Below are 17,484 nucleotides of genomic sequence, written 5' to 3' on the forward strand. Positions count from 1 at the left end.
TCGGTCAAATTTGACTACAAAAGTGGTTGTTTGCAATGAAACGAAGTCAATTAGTCGGTGCATTATTTGACCCCGTATTTTTAAGAGTGTAGTATTGAAAAGTAGCTATCTACTGCTGATATTTGTAGGGATGAAGTAACTATATAGTTCTGCTTATATTCGTATCGATGAAGTAGATTTTAAAACTGCTGATATTGGTATTGATGAATTGCGATCTACTGCTGATATTGGTATTGATGAAGTAGTTATCTATATTGGTATTGATGAAGCAGCCTTATACTACTGATATTGGTATTAATGAAGTAGCTTGCTACTGCTGATATTGGTATTGATGAAGTAGTAGCTATCTACTGCTGATATTGGTATTGATGAACTAGCTATACTACTGATATTGGTATTGATGAAGTAGCTTTCTACTGCCGATATTGGTATTGATGAAGTAGTAGCTATCTACTGCTGATATTGGTATTGATGAAGTAGCTATCTTCTACTGATATTGGTATTGATGAAGTAGTTATTTACTACTACTACTACTATTACTGATATTGGTATGGATGAAGTAGCTATCAACTATACTGGTATGTAATATACACAAACCTCGTGGCAGCCATAATTATTACACCAAGGCAGCTGTGCGTGTTTCTTGCCCTGATGTTTTGATGTTATGCATAACAATATCCTAGACTTAATAGAAGAGTGATTTGTGTCTGATAAGAGACCTATCTGATTGTTTTATAATTAGTCCTTGATAAATAATGAGTTATTATTTTTCCGATGAAAAATATGGATTTTAAAGCCCGCCTGCTTCATTAAGCATGCATAGGCAATTATGACCTAGAACAGAATGAACAATAATTATTGAAAATGCTTTATCGCTTTGTTACTTGGTGACAAATTTTAACACAAAATTGTTTTATTTTTCAATTTGGTTGAAACAAAGCAGGCTACATGGTAAGTGCGTTTTGCAACAAGTTTTGACCTGTGTAATATTTGTATTTTTAATTCATGGTCTGTTTTCTTTTCGCAAACAAAGGGACCATACTTCATATGGAAAGCCTGTCCAAATTTCAGGCGAGCGTTTAGGAAGTCTAGATCCCAATGGCAATTTTAAAAAAATTGCGTTTTTTTTTTTATTTAAATTTATTTGTTTGCCTGTTTACTTACTTACATTTGTGTTAAGAAATAAACGGGAGAACAATTATTGTTCAATGTTGAAACGCTTAAGGGAACTGGAATGAGCGTTTTGAGCGTTTCGACAGCATTTTTGTGGGACATGAGAGCACATCAGACCTATCGAATTGCATTCTGAATACGAAGAATGTCTTTCTGATATCAAATAATTTTCATTTTATGAAATTCACGATATAATACAAATTTTATGACAAATTATTAAAATTTGATATTTTTCACATTTTGAGATATAACAGTCCTCGAAGTAAATTTTATAAATTTAATGATATAGTCTTAAAGTGTATGTAGCTGGGAGGAAAAGCCGACGATCAATTGAAAATTTTGACCTTTCATATTGAAGATATGGATTTTTTTCCCAAAAAGACCTACATTTTTTGGTGTTTTGGGAAAAAAATCCATATCTTCAATACGAAAGGTCAAAATTTTCAATTGATCGTCGGCTTTTCATCCCACCTGCATACACTTTAGGTAGAAATCATGAGATTTATAAAGTTTACTTCGAGTACTGTTAAATATCAAAAATATCAATTTTTAATGATTTGCCATAAAATGTCTATTACATTGCGAATTTCAAAACATCAAAATTATTTGATATAAGGCCATTCTTCGTATTCAGAATGCAATTTGATATGTCTGATGTGCTCTAATGTCCCACAATAAATACTGTCCAAACGTTCATACCCCTTCCTTAATGTCTTTGTTCTTTTTCATATTTTGTTGTTATAGGTTTTTTTAATCTATTTATTTGGGAAGATTGTCTATGACTTTCATGATATATAATGCTACGTCCCTAACAAAATTAAAACTAACAAACAAATTATAGTCCACATTGAAACTTTAACATAATCACTGAACCATTATCCATTAAAGCATTTTGAATTTCATTCAAATATTAAACATGGTTTACGAAATGGTATAATTGTTTTTAAGCACACTCGCCATCCCCATGCATAAGATAACATTTATCATGGTCACGAAACAAGTATATCGTCTAATTCCTTTGACCCTATTTAGTTTTTAAGGACGCCTTTGACCTTGCTTAGAAATCAAAATGCTTTTTCCATTTGTTACTCTCAGAGCAATTAATGTTGTAAGCGCTTTTACTTTCTTTATTTCTGTGTTACTAATTGCAATAACAACGTCTCCTACCATATTGAAATTAAGTCTTATTTCTATAATTAAAAGGCTTGATGGCTTCTACTTAACATTCAAATTGATATGAAATTGGAAAATTGTACAAATATCAATGTCATTGCATCGTCATTTATTTTATTTAATGATGCAAAATAGTGTAGTAATGAAAATAAAATATAGTGATTGAATGAATAAATAAATGAATGAATGAATTGATGAATGAATGAATGAATGAATGAATGGGTGAATGAATGAATGAATGAATGAATGAGTGAATGAATGAATGAATGAATGAATGAATGAATGAATGAATGAATGAATGAATGAATGAATGAAAGAATGAATGAATGAATGAATGAATGAATGAAAGAAAAAAGAAGGAAGGAAAGAAGGCAAGAAAGAAGGAAAGAAGAAAAGAAAGAAAGAAAGAAAGAAAGAAAGAAGGAAGGAAGGAAAGAAGGAAGGAAAGAGAGAAGGAAAGAAGAAAGAAAAGAAGGAAGGAAAGAAATAAGAAAAGAAGGAAAGAAAGAAGGAAAGAAGGGAAGAAAGAAGGGAGGGAGGGAGGAAGGAAGGACGGAAAGAAGGAAGGAAGGAAGGAAGGAAAAAAGAAGGAAGGAAGGAAGGACGGAAAGAAGGAAGGAAGGATGGAAAGAAGGAAGGAAGGAGGGAAGGAATGCAATCATGTGCAGTTTCCATAAAGAATAAATTCTTATTTGTTTTCCACAACATGTTAATTTTCACTTATCACATTATTTTCCTCCTTTTAATTTCGAGCCAACAAATGAGATAAAACAAAGAAAATAAATAAATAAATAAATAAATAAATAAATAAATAAATAAATAAATAAATAAATAAATAAATAAATAAATAAATAAATAAATAAATATTTCTTATTGTATATCTCTATTTTGAGCTCTCTCTCCGTCTATGCCTCCCACACTTATATATTTCACCCTTTATACTTTGTCATCACTGATAGCTTCACATGAACAGAAACGAATTCTTCATACACCAAGTTCCTGCAATTACTTAATATCTAATCATTGATGCACTCGATCTCTACCGCTTTCCTTACATGGCTCTATCATACACGCTTAACTCAACTCGTCAATTACCAGAAAAAAAACCCATCGGATTGGTAAAAAGAGAGAGAGAAAAAAAAAAGAACCTCAAAAGTAAATCTTAGTTTGCGCACCAATCAAAATGAAAAGAAACAAAAACGTTTCTGAAATGGAAATACACGAATGTGATACACCGGTAATGGCTTTATAATTTCCGTCTGAAAGTACTCGATCTCGGTCTCTGATTGCGGAAACTTCACAAAAATGTGAGAAAGGAACAACTTAATGACTGCTCATGACAGTGTAGCCATTACCATTAGGAATATTAGGTACACGAACGCGCCGATAACACTTGCAATCATATAGGTAGAGGTTTAAGTACACAGCTTTAAGCAAAGTTGGGTAACTTAATAGCTTATAATATGGTATATAGTAATATCTTTATGAAGATATGAGATCAGAGGTTGTAAATACACTTGTGGTAAAGATGATGATGATGATGATGATGATGACAAAGCAATAATTTCCATCAAAGTTTGGCATCTTATTACACTTTTTATAAACAAATATGAAATGACTAAAATGCATTTTGCTATTCTAGCATACAGTAGCAATCTACTCTTGATACTGGTATAATTGTGAAGGAGTTTAGTAGTCCTGATATTGGTGTTGATGAATTATCTATCTACTGCTGATATTGGTATTGATGAAGCAGCTATCTAGTATCTATTGCTGATATTGGTATTGATGAAGTAGCTATCTACAACTGATAATGGTATTGATGAAGTAGCTACCTACTGCTGATATTGGTGTTAATGAAGTAGCTATATACTGCTGATATTGGTATTGATGAAGTAGCTATTTACTGCTGATATTTGTATTGATGACGTAGCTATCTACAGTACATAACTTCCTCATCAATTCCAATATCAGCAGTAGATAGCTACTTCGTCATTACCAATATTAGCAGTAGATAGCTACTTCATAAATACCAATATCAGCAGTATATAGCTACTTCGTCAATACCAATATTAACAGTAGATAGCTACTTCATAAATACCAATATCAGCAGTAGATAACTACTTCGTCAATACCAATATTAACAGTAGATATCTACTTCATCAATACCAATATCAGCAGTAGATAGCTACTTCATCAATACCAATATCAGCAGTAGATCGCTAATTCATCTATACCAATATCAGCAGTAGATGGCTACTTCATCAATACCAATATCAGCAGTAGATAGCTACTTCGTCAATACCACTATCAGCAGTAGATAGCTACTTCATCAATACCAATATTAGCAGTAGATAGCTACTTCATCAATACCAATATCAGCAGTAGATAGCTACTTCATCAATACCAATATCAGCAGTAGATCAAATCCTATATCAACAGTAGAATAACACAATTATACAATATTAATAATATACTGCTGATTGGTATTGATGAAGTAGCTATCTACAGTAGATAACTCTTTCATCAATACGAATATCAACAGTGTATTGATATTGCATAATTGCGTTATTATAACTAGCCTATATATTATTATCAGAAGTATTTACTTTTTGCTCCACTGGATTTAACTATGTGATATTACAAAAATGAAATAAAAGTAACATTTTAAGATAATATACTGCACTTAACTTCCAACTATGCGTACATATAGCCATCACATCAGGTGCTATCAACGACGCATTTAAAATGATTCTAAAAGCCTACGTTTACAAACGCATGTCGTATTTCTATCGTCAAACTTGTTAACAAATCGGTTTTATGCATTGTGTATTATTGTGTAATGCGTGTCAGGGAGCGAGAGAGCGAGAAACCAGCGACACATTTACCTCATCTATCATACGCGTTGAGTGACACCTACAACTTCAGTGCATGGCCTTGGGTGATTTATGCTGCATGCCATCCATGGCAAAAGGAACCAAATGACATCATTTAAAGTCCCATTCAGAGATCCCAGCGAAAGTGTAAAAACATTGTTTCTAAATTGCTTAAAAGTGAAGAATAGGCATTTGGTATTTTTGAAATGAAAAATTTGGCAAAAAATGAGGAAAACAGCAGTATTGACGAAGTTGAATCCCCAATCAAATAATGTAGCTAATTTATATATACTGTCAGTATATAAAGTACAGATTCATGTAAAATGCCTGATTTTTTCTTAAATACACGGCTTTCGGTTGAACAACTAGCAGGCTATGTTCAGATGTTCAATAGCACATTTGATAAATTATGACAATGACCAAAATCTGAAATTTGATGATTTTTACGATCACTGTTATATTGAAACTATTGAAATTTACACTTTACTGTACTTTCCACGGTGCTTTCTGTATTAGATATATACCATTTGTTTTTTGACTAAAAAATCATTTTATATACAGTTTATTTACATTGCATAAACACCAAAATATCAACAATCAACCATATCGATTTGGCCATTATGACTTAATACCACCATGATTTTTGGATAAATTGAGGAAGCTGACCGATTAGTTAGGAATCGTTCAGCATTTCCGCACGCACTTAGGCAGTCAAGTGATCGCATGTCGCTAACCGGAAAGCAACGGGGCTCGTGTGGGCTACCATTCTACGTTCTCCCCTTCTGTGCTGTGTAGTTAATGCGTTTATTATTTTGCAATATATTACCAGTGTTCTCACTGCACCCTTAATGAAACTGATTAACTATTTTCCCCGAAAGAAACGCTAAATCAAAGTTAACTTGTAGATATTGTACATTATTTTGCAACTTTAATGTGATATTTTTATGGGTCACGCCTGTACTAGAATGATAATAATTATAGATAAGCATGATTAAACATAGCATACATAAACTAGGAAAGTGGCAACATTGAAAGTCCACTTTTCAGGGTAAAAACAGGGTTCAAATGTCCAATAATGTCCCAAGTAGAAAGATAAGATAGTCCACTACATTTTTAAAGAAATTCCGCACCCGGCCCGGAAAACAAATCATGCGTACGGGAATAGGCCCTACGTCGCTGATTTGAGTTATATTTTATGTGTTGATAATTTCGACAAAAATATAATCAGCATTCAAGAGTTAATGATTAAGTTGGATAATAATAAATAAATGGAACATATTTTACTCATTCATAAAGTATTATAGTCTTAATTAGATTTGGCAGCAACGTCGGGTCATGCGAACTAAAGATAGGTTTCAAATGAAAAACAATGGATTTTTGAAACCATAATTATTGCGCCCGTAATTTGCAACATTAAACTTGGATCAACAGGTCTTGTTGTTTATAATAGATACGGGCGAGAAATAATGTTCGTACTTTTGGATAAACGTACCGTAGAATTCCGTCTAGAAGCATATATGCCTCTAAACGAGGGGTTTTTTTAACGAAAGATATGAAAGGCCAATACCCTTCTCAAAAACATTGCAATAGATTGGTCTTACAAATATACGTGTTTGTACAGCCGCCTTTATCAGTAATATAGTTGTTCAAACTCCAAATAACGTTTTTGTTGAGAGTGTCTGCCTCTTGTCTCTTGTGTCAAAAAAACCTCGTTTAGAGGCATATATATGCTTGTAGACGGAATTTTACGGTATATGACATAGTTGAACCACTAATGGCATGCCTGGACTTTTTGTCAGAGGGGGCAAAAAAATGACAAGTGAACATTCGTTCGGCCCAATTGTGGGGGCGTTTTTGTGTATGTTTTATTTTTTCGCTGTTTTTTTTGTTGTTGCTGTTCTTGTTGTTTGTTGCTTTTTTCATATCTCGATAAAGTATAATGGGAGAAGTAAAGGTTACTGTGGTTGTTTTGTTACAAAATTCAAAATTTATTTTGATTTTTCACCAACATGTGTACGCGTGTGAACTCAACACTTCCCCCGCTGCCCATCAGTTCGGCCCTTAAAACCGTGGATCCCGGAAGTGAATGTTATCTACGGTAGATAGCATTGTTCAAGCTTGCAAGCAAGTGTCGCGCACGCTGTAACAGGCTCGATCGTCATGGTTAATGATACTTAACTTAACTTTCCTCATTTGGTATAAGGTAATTGCGGTTAACATCATCATGACTAAATACACGTCGAAGTTCATGTCATTTATCAACCTTTCGAACCACCATTAGCATATTAGTAAAACTATTGAATTAAGTTTATTTATATAAGTAATCCTAAATAACATACACGGTTTGGGCAAAAATTAAGTAACACTGTTGTAATAGATTTCGTAGGCAGGAACACAATATCTCGCGTTATCCATTATGATAAATCATCTTAATTTAATTTCCTTGTTTATCAATTTCAAATACATCTATAGGGTCGGGTTTACCAAAACTATTTTAGCACCGTGACCATTTGTCCGTAGAATACAGTATAAACAGCTCATTAAAAGATACTAATCAAGAGTACACGTAGCAGCATAGGCACTACTCAAATAGGTTCTTATATTTCTCAAATAGTGCATTAAACTGACTTAAATAACGTATTAAGTGCATTAAAAGAATCCGCACAAATTAGCGTGAACGGATGAAAATGCTCAATCATGAACCGCAATAAATGGCCGTTAACGCGTTGAATGCAAATACCAAAGAGGTGAACGAAAATTAAACAAAATTTATAAAATAAGAAAACATTCCATTTTCATCACTGTTTGAACTCAACAAATGCATCAAGTACAAACATGCTTAGTAATGGATAACAGTTTTGTAATAAAGCTTTGAATTGATAGTCCAACTGTTGAAGATAACCTTAACCACTTATATGAATTAAATTAAATTACATTAACTTTAAAATATGCATAATTTCTCAAGACTCATTTCTAAAAATCGATTGAAAAACAAGCAAAATGAAAAATGCATGCATTGATTACAAAATATAGATATAAAACAAATCGCATAATTATATATTGACTCGATAATTTGGCCCCGCAGTCGTGCGAAACTTTGAAAATACAATCTGATTTGCAAAATAGGAAACAACTTTCAGTGCGGGTTAAATTTATTTTTGTCTTATTTAATTAACTGATGATTTCAATTATGTATGCTGATAGTTTAGCAGCGAGAATTTAGAGTATTATAGCTTTTACTGCTAACGATAAACACGTATTTGTATTAGGGCCAATAAAATAAGTATCTGTTAAATGTAAAACTGATATTGAAGTTGCTAAAAATATCAAAATTGCCGGAGATATAATTTGAAAGTTTGTAGCATCGTAGCTACGAATTGAATACGTTTTGAATGCATTTACTTGATTTAATATAAGATTATTGTTAATGACGTTTACTGCTAACTGGATAAGATGTAATGCCAATGTAACATAATACAGAGGTAATAAAGTCAGACTGACACACAGACAGACAGACAGACAGACAGACAGACAGACAGACACGCCGACAGGCGATGAGCCACCACCCCTACAGATAGACATAAAAACACACACACACACACACCCCCAGCGTATTATAGATTGGCAGTTTTTAGAGACGAGCACAGACAAGGAGAACGGTTTACACTATAGTTTACATTTCTCGAGTCAGTATATTTATGTCGTAGATATATTGTTTTTTATAACTCTCAATGTATAATGATGAGAAGCATATAAAAGGCGTACATTTTCAGGAAGGAAATGATGCAAGGAATCCAACAAGCATAACAGATTCTTGCAAAAATTAACAGTTTTTGAGAAAATCTCAAAATTTGATTTTACTTTACGATAGCCTCTGATGTCAAAGACGCTCGGGGGGGGTGTAAAACGAGGGCGGCGAAACCCGAGCAGCGAGTGCGAAGCCCGAGCTCAGTTTTTAACTTTTTACTTAGGCCTATATGTTACAGACCGAGAAACTGATAAATAATAACAACGGAATTGAATTTCAAGTTTAAGGGCAGAGTAATGGGAGAGAACATGGACCTTTTCGAGCATCATTATTTCTGAATTGTACCTCCAAAGTATATAAAACTATACATTTTTGGAAAGGAAATGAGTCAAGGAATCCCATGGTGACGTCAGATTTGTTCAAAAATCTCAAGTTTTTGAAAAAATCACAAAAATTCACTTTTTTACCCCAATTTTTTTGTGACAACTTAGAAAAAAATCCGTTCGGAGTAAAAAATATTCAGTTAGCTTTTCATGAAGAAGAGACATGAACTTAGGGAAGGTTTTTTTTTTTTTTGAAATTTGTCTCTTTTTTCGAAATATTGAAAAAAACATGTGAAAAAAGCCATTTTGTCACTCTATTAAGCTAAAATTGCACATAATGGTGTATATTTTTGTTTAAAACAAATATTTTGACAAAATAAAAAAACCTTCCCTAGACTTTGATGTAATCTAAAGGATAGTGCAAAAAGTTAACCCTTTGCTTGCATATTTTTCGAGTTATCTTGTCACAAAAATCGCGCAATATTGTCAAAAGTGAACTATGAGAAATCGACGTTTTAGTAAAAAAATGTCAAAATTATGCACAAAACGTCCTTAAATTTTAAAACGGTAAGACTTTCACACTTGAAAAAGCTGTATCTGGTGCATGGTCTAAATATGCATCTTTTTGCACCAATGAATCTATAATGTCTGCTTTCAGTGCGCCAAAATTCAAAATAATTAAAAAATCTAAGTGGCCTTTTGACTGCAAATTTTTGTTTTGTTTACACCACATTTGCTGGCGTTAACAACATACCGAATGCGCCTTTACTGCGTTGGACATACGCGCAGAGTTGCGCCGCGTCACGCGACGCGAATCGCGCGCGTAATCACAATATTTCGCATTCGCGCATTTCTGACTCATTATTTCCCGCCAATTTACTAAGCTGTCTTGAGCCATGTGACTTTTTAGAGTTGAAAAGAGTGAAATAAATCAAGCAAAAAATACGAATAAATATTAGCAAGTTGTATTTTATCAGTTTCAAGTGAAAGAATACATCTTAGTGTTGATAAATATCAAAAAATCTCAAATTCGGTCGTGGACGAATGTGTCTTCCATTACTCTGGCCTTAATTGCATGATGTGCGATGCGTTTCTTCTATGTACATTTTCGTATAAAATCGTCGTTTTTCCTGCCAGGTATTCTACCGTAAAAATTACGTTTAAATGTTTACAGTGTAGCGCGACACGTGCCTACATCTGTTCCCTTATACAACCTAATTGAGTCATTGTTTGCATTAATGAACATCTTCAGTAAAATATTTGAAAATATTCATTATCAATTGTAAGGTTTTAGCTTTAATTGCAAAACTTTCTCCTTAAGATATATAATTGCCTTTTTTTTCAAGAAATAAATAATTGTTATCATTATAATGATGTTTGTTTTGTAAGCATTCACTTTTGCGAAGTTTTGTTTCATCATGTTCATAGAATTCACTTGCGTCACGAGCAGAGGTCACTTTAATCGCGTTTATAATAATCAGTGCCAGCAATTAATTGAAAACCACCAACTTTATAATATAATAACTGCTATCGCCCACAGCTATTTTAAAATCAAAGCAAAGAAAAATTAAACTTTCATAACATTGTTTTGTTCATGTAGAATTATTGAAAAGAGGATGAAATAAAATAAACACCTCAAAAAAAGAAAGTACCCACTTGTTAAACATGTTTAAATGGTTATATAATATCACATTATTAGGGACCGATCGTTATTTACGGCAGGGGGAATGGGCGTTTTGGAAAAAATATCGACAAATAATCGCGTTCCCCCCCTCGCGTCCGCTTAAAATTTTCGGATTCCCCCCTTTTTTTCCCCGAATCATTTAAAACTTAACAATCCCCTCCTGATTCAACGAAAATTTCGCGTTCCCCCCCCTCAAGACCCCGAAAAAATCCCCCCCACCTGTCGTAAATAACGATCGCTCCCTTTATTAAAAGCAATGATTGATAAGAATCTTAGAGAATGTATTTAGCTGCAGTGTGGTATCACACTTGTATATAAACAAATCGGAATGGTCACGAAATATTTAATTGGCATTTGACAGGGTCTAATTTGGAATGGTTTAACTGGGAGAATTGCGCGCGAAGCGGGCGAAAAGTGTCCATTTCAAAATAATTTTAACCTATTTTGGCCCAAAACATGTTTTCAGGAGTAATAATGCTATGTCATCTACAGATACGGCGCTGTGACTTGGAATAATGGGCTATTCCAGTAAATATCCATGACCCCTATGGAAGACACGACCTTAATCACCTTGATCTCCTATACCTATGGGTATGTATTTCAACTGGAATAGCCCAATTGATAATTATTACAAAGAGGCAGCAGATGTTTCATCATTTACTCTTTGATTACAAGTGCCCAAATTAACCTTAATTATTGTCCTAAATTATTAGGATCAAAACGGAATTATAAAAGTGTTAAGTTCTAATAAATATGCAAAACTTGAACAAAAATCATTTCCTCTCATCAAATGGGATGTTACTTTTGAAAAATGCACTCCCCACTGTTGAAGATTTTGAAATTCAATCCAAATTAAACAGCTTAAATTGTCATAGATCCCATTTTCATCCATAAAAAGCGAAAAAGGGTATGGAAGAATAACTAATCTTATTATTATTTAATTTGCATTAATGTTATTAGATATAGCTACGTCATCAATACCACTATCCACAGTAGATGGCTACTTCGTCAATACCAATACATCGATACCAATATCAGCAGTAGATAGCTACTTCATCAATACCAATATCATCAGTAGATAGCTACTTCATCAATACCAATATCAGCAGTAGATAGCTACTTCATCAATACCAATATCAGCAGTAGATAGCTACTTCATCAATACCAATATCGGCAGTAGATAGCTACTTCATCAATACCTATATCAGCAGTGGATAGCTACTTCATCGATACAAATATCAGGAATTGATAACTACTTCATCAATACCAATATCAGCAGTAGATAGCTACTTCATCAATATCAGCAGTAGATAGCTACTTCATCAATACCAATATCAGCAGTATATAGCTACTTCATCAATATCTATATCAGCAGTGGATAGCTACTTCATCGATACAAATATCAGCAATAGATAACTACTTCATTAATACCAATATCAGCAGTAGATAGCTACTTCATCAATACCAATATCATAGCTACTTCATCAACACCAATATCAGCAGTAGATAGCTACTTCATCAATACAAATATCAGTAGCAGATAGCTACTTCATTAATACCAATATCAGCAGTAGATAACTACTTCATCAATGCCAATATCAGCTGCAGATAGCTACTTCATCGATATAAATTGACATATAAATCAATATTAAAAACGGGCAGATATTGTGAAAAATTTGTGCCAGGTATTAAATGTAGGCTTGGATCCAAGCACCTGTCAAGATTTAAAAAGACAAAACGCCGATTTCCAGGTAAAATCACAAGTGACGCTATTCTGAAAATAGAATGAACTCAACAAATTGAAGATATTACTTTGAAATATTTAGTCGCTTCGTAAGGTAGGTAGAGCCATTTGAATAGAGCCCATTTTGTACACAAAGTATAGGGAAATGTATTACTATTGTACCATAAGATGCAATTGGAATTGAGATAGCAATTAGATCTTCTACAGAGGGTGTGTGGATTTTAAATAGAATTGCCCAATTAAAAAGAAACTGGTTGGTCATTGTATACAATAATAGCCTGGGACACCGTTTAGGACGACCTTCTTTCCAATAAGGCAAATTGATGAGAATTTTATTCAAGATTATTTTACATGTAGTATGAAATCAGTGCTAATTAGTCTTCATCTTAAAAATTAAGAAAACGAACAACAGGAAAGGGCGTGCTCTAATTAGGCTATCGATGTTAACCTTTTGTATGACACACTTAAGGGTATGATTAAGAAATTTCTACAAAACAAATTTGACATGAGAATCTTCTTGAAATTTGTCAAATGTTCTGTGCTCTAATTCCCCAATATACATCCAAAGCTATGTATGTATTAGTATGTGCTAAATTTCAGTTTTGATAGGCATTTTAAAAAGAGTATTTTGAGATAGCATCCTTTCTTTATGGCATTTTTCAGTAGACTTATAATCAAAGTTTTTGTCCGCTCCTCGCCTTAGATCCAACATGGAAGAAATATCTCTTTCTTGCATGGTTCCAAAAATGAATAATTTGTCTTGAGTCTATGTAGGCGGAAGGGGGGGGGGCATAAACATTTTCAACCCGAGATAGGGGGAATCGTAAACAAACAAAGTCCGCGAGAGGGGCTCATGAAAAATTAACTCCGGTCACCGACATATTCATGGCCCTTCTGAAGCAAATGACACCCCCTTGAAAGAAATAACCTATTCCATTTCTTTCTTAAAATTGAAAGGGTGACTCAAAACAATATGGTATAATGAAGCAGCATCTATGCATATAAAAGAACAGATTTGGCTAATAACTGGATAAAGACCTAATCATTCTAATTGACATGTCTAATTTATACACATATGTTTAATAAGTTAATCAGAAGATTAAATATTAAATTAGATTGGCCATAAGGGCATTATAATTTCAATTATATATGATGCATTTAGGCCGGTATCTGTCGCGCAGCAGAATTGTTGATGTCGACCAATAAATATTCCCATAGTTCATTGCGAGATATATCGTTGGATGAAGCGAGAAGGTCGTCCGTCACTATGGACCACAATGGCCTCATCCCAATGGCATAGTTCAATAACCTCAATTAAACAATCATAGTAAAATAATTTGACCTCAAGTTGGAGTATGAGTTTTTGTACCCAAATTTTCAAAGGTCATTCAATGAATGTACAAATGTATTGGGGTTAAAGAACTGTGTCCTGATAAATGAACAATGTTCATTGAACAATGTTCATTGAACATATTGTGGATCCTAGTGCGTGTGTTAATTTTATCGCAATTGAATTTTTGGGTGGATTTTGAAATCGTAAATGCGCATCTATATAATAATACTGGTAGTCTATCTGTGACTCTGTCTGTGACTCTGTCTGTGACTCTGTCTGTCTGTCCGCCTATTTTCTCGGAGACTAGGGGTCGCACGTTCTTCAAACTTGGTGGGTGGGTGCAGCTTGGTATGCGGAAGAACAAGTTTATATTTTTTAAGGTCAAAGGTCAATGACGGGGTCAAGTTCAATTGAAGTCTAATTTCAAACACTTTAAATGGCCAATCTAGCCATGCCATTGTGTTGACCTTGGACTATCAAACAGTGACCTTTTCATCAGACCTACGGTTAAGAGGTCATAGGTCAAGAAAGGTAATAATTTCAAATTGCCCCTATGGAGCTCAAACTTGGTGGGTGGGTGGACCTTGGACTAACAAATAAAAGTTTCCACAGTGACCTTTTCGTCAGACCTACGGTTAAGAGGTCATAGGTCAAGAAAGGTAAAAATTTCAAATTGCCCCTATGGAGCTCAAACTTGGTGAGTGGGTGGACCTTGGACTAACAAACAAAAGTTTCCACGGTGACCTTTTCTACAGACCTACGATTAAGAGGTCATAGGTCAAAAAGGTAACAATTTCAAATTGCCCCTATGGAGCTCAAACTTGGTGGGTAGGTGAGTGGACCTTGGACTAACAAACAAAAGTTTCCACGTCGACTTTTTTGTCAGATCTACGGTTGAGAGGTCATAGGTCAAAAAACATAAAAATTTCAAATTGCTCAGTGAGCTCAAACTTGGTGGGTGGGTGTAACTTTGGCCAAGGAAGTTCAGATTTGTGTTCGTTAGGTCATCCATGGTCAAAGGTCAGGTTAAATTTCAAATTGAGAGCGAAAGTCAGGTCAAATTGCAAAAAGCTGCAATTGAGCTCAGCTGTGAGGACAGTGATCCCAGCCAAAGGACACACCCTGATTTTGAGATCTGCAAAAGCCAATAACCATGACAGCCGAGAACTGCGAAATACGGGTAACCGCCTAGTATTTTAAGATATTTTGTAAGTATCTTACCCTTTTTTAATTAAATTATTAAAAACTTTTGAAAATATAATCATAAGCCTAAGTAAAGCGAATTAGAACACAAATGGAAAAACACAAACCCGCCATTTGCTTTGCATTTATTTTTGTTCTATTTTTAAAACGAACGTTACGTTTGAAACACCTTTTCCGTCTTAAAATAGACTATATATGCCATAGGTGATTTTTGATAAATAAAAATATGTTATTATTAAATCATGATGAACGTAATCAGTTGAACTCGAAATTATAGTGATGTTTATTACATCCAAATAGTAAATGGTTATAAACAAATTCATATAATTAGTGACAGTAAAAGTAAAGTATACGCGGGCTTATATTCTTGAATGCAAAATATCTTAATGGCATAATTTATAGTGGCTCATTTCAATACTGAACAATTCTGATTTTAGAATCGCGAAAGCCCGAGGAAAACTCGCTTGGGGAGCTAACAAACAGAGGGAGTACGGTGACTGAACAGATCAGATGTGAAATCAAATGTGCACAAATTGATACAAATCAGATTATGCTTAAATGTAATAGCCAAAGTATGGACAATGGGCATTGGGCTATTCCAAAAATTTTCCACACACCCCCAAAGGTGACATTGGGATTTCCCACAGCTTTCCCCCTCAATATTGCTTGGGAATTCCAATCATGAACTGTCTAAAGAACATCCCATTTCCCGTCCAGATGCACATCGGAATGTAAAAATTGGGGAATTCCGATAACTTTTTGGTGTGAATGCATGTAAATCCCAATTCCCAAATCTCTAAATATTTGGCTGGGAAATCCCATCGTTATGATATGGGTGGCTCGAGAAATCGCATATAATTTTGCAAAATCATTCATGGGAAATCCCACATTTTGTTTTAAATTTAACCTTGTCACCTTTGGGGGGGTGGACAATTTCTGGAATAGCCCATTGTGGACTACGGAGTAGGCCTAGTCTATATAGTCTTACGGCGACGTGATCTTTCGTCGATTTTCATTGTCTAAATCAATTATTATTTAATCTTTTGCAAAAGTTCATTCTTCAAATCATATAAGCTCATATACCGTACTTTGCTTGATTTATTTTTGTTAATGAGTTATATACGTTTCACAAAAGTGTTGTTGTTTCAGCCCTTATAACTCAAGACTCACAGGACCTACAAAAGTATATCTGTGATATTTGAATTCTTCCACACGGTCGCTATGAAATTATCAATGCAATTTTTGCCAAAGCTCACTACCATTCGCAAGATGATGTGAATGACCAAATCGCAACAGTTGCTAACCTTAAAAAAGAACATTCTGTAACACAAAACCAAAGAAATAGGCCATATAATATGTAACAAAAAAGACAGAACATTTAAAACAGTAAAATTCACGTAAAAAGATCTGTTAAAAAAACACAACATAAAAATTCTGTAAAAAAAAACCTCAAAATGTTGTAAAATGAAAAAAAAAGGTTCTGTAAAAAACAGAACAATAATGATGGTAACTTTGCGACCCTTTCCACTTGTCTATTTTAACAGTGTCATAAATATTCACTGCATGCGGTTGCAAAAAAAGCCTCCAGTGAGATTCGAACTCACGACCCCTGGTTTACAAGACCAGTGCTCTAACCACTGAGCTATGGAGGCAGTTATGTGCAATAATTTGCATGCAATTGCATTTCTATTATTTTTTTAAATGTTAAAAAAGAGGTTATAACCACTGAGCTATAGAGGCAGTTATGTATAGTGCCTTGCATGCAATTGCATTTCTATTATTTTTTTAAATGTTAAAGAAAGAGGTTACAAGGAGATAAAGAGCACAGCAAAGCCCTGATGTTACTCAAGTGGGCCAAAATCATTTAGTTAAAATTGCTTTAATTTCCACAGAGGGTGCGATAACTTTTGGAGTCTCGAGGGGTAATAAATCTGAATTTTTATTTGAAACATTTTTTTTCTTTTGTTCTATTTCTCCCGGTATAGATGTTGAACGACCCCTTAAAAATGAATAAAATCATTGACAGCACATTTGTATTTTATTTGGCCTATTGTCAAAGTGAAGCGCCTCAAGTGCAGAAGTATAGGCCTACGCAGAAATCATTCCTCTAACCATAATGAATTTAATGAAGTGGCCTTTTATTTTCAAATTATATAGCACCAAACTAATTAGCGTATCAAAATTTGACATTTCCAAATGTTTAAAAAAAGAGAGTGCGTATCAACTC

General features: G+C 33.9%; 1 non-coding gene across 1 annotated transcript; it reads right to left on the reverse strand.

Moving 5' to 3' along the window:
• Positions 1 to 16,836: 16,836 nt before the first annotated feature.
• Trnat-ugu (transfer RNA threonine (anticodon UGU)) lies at positions 16,837 to 16,909 on the reverse strand. The gene has a single exon. It is a non-coding gene; the product is annotated as a tRNA-Thr (tRNA).
• Between the last annotated feature and the right edge of the window lie 575 nt (positions 16,910 to 17,484).

Source organism: Amphiura filiformis, chromosome 10, assembly GCF_039555335.1.
Source record: "Amphiura filiformis chromosome 10, Afil_fr2py, whole genome shotgun sequence".
NCBI classification, from domain to species: domain Eukaryota; kingdom Metazoa; phylum Echinodermata; class Ophiuroidea; order Amphilepidida; family Amphiuridae; genus Amphiura; species Amphiura filiformis.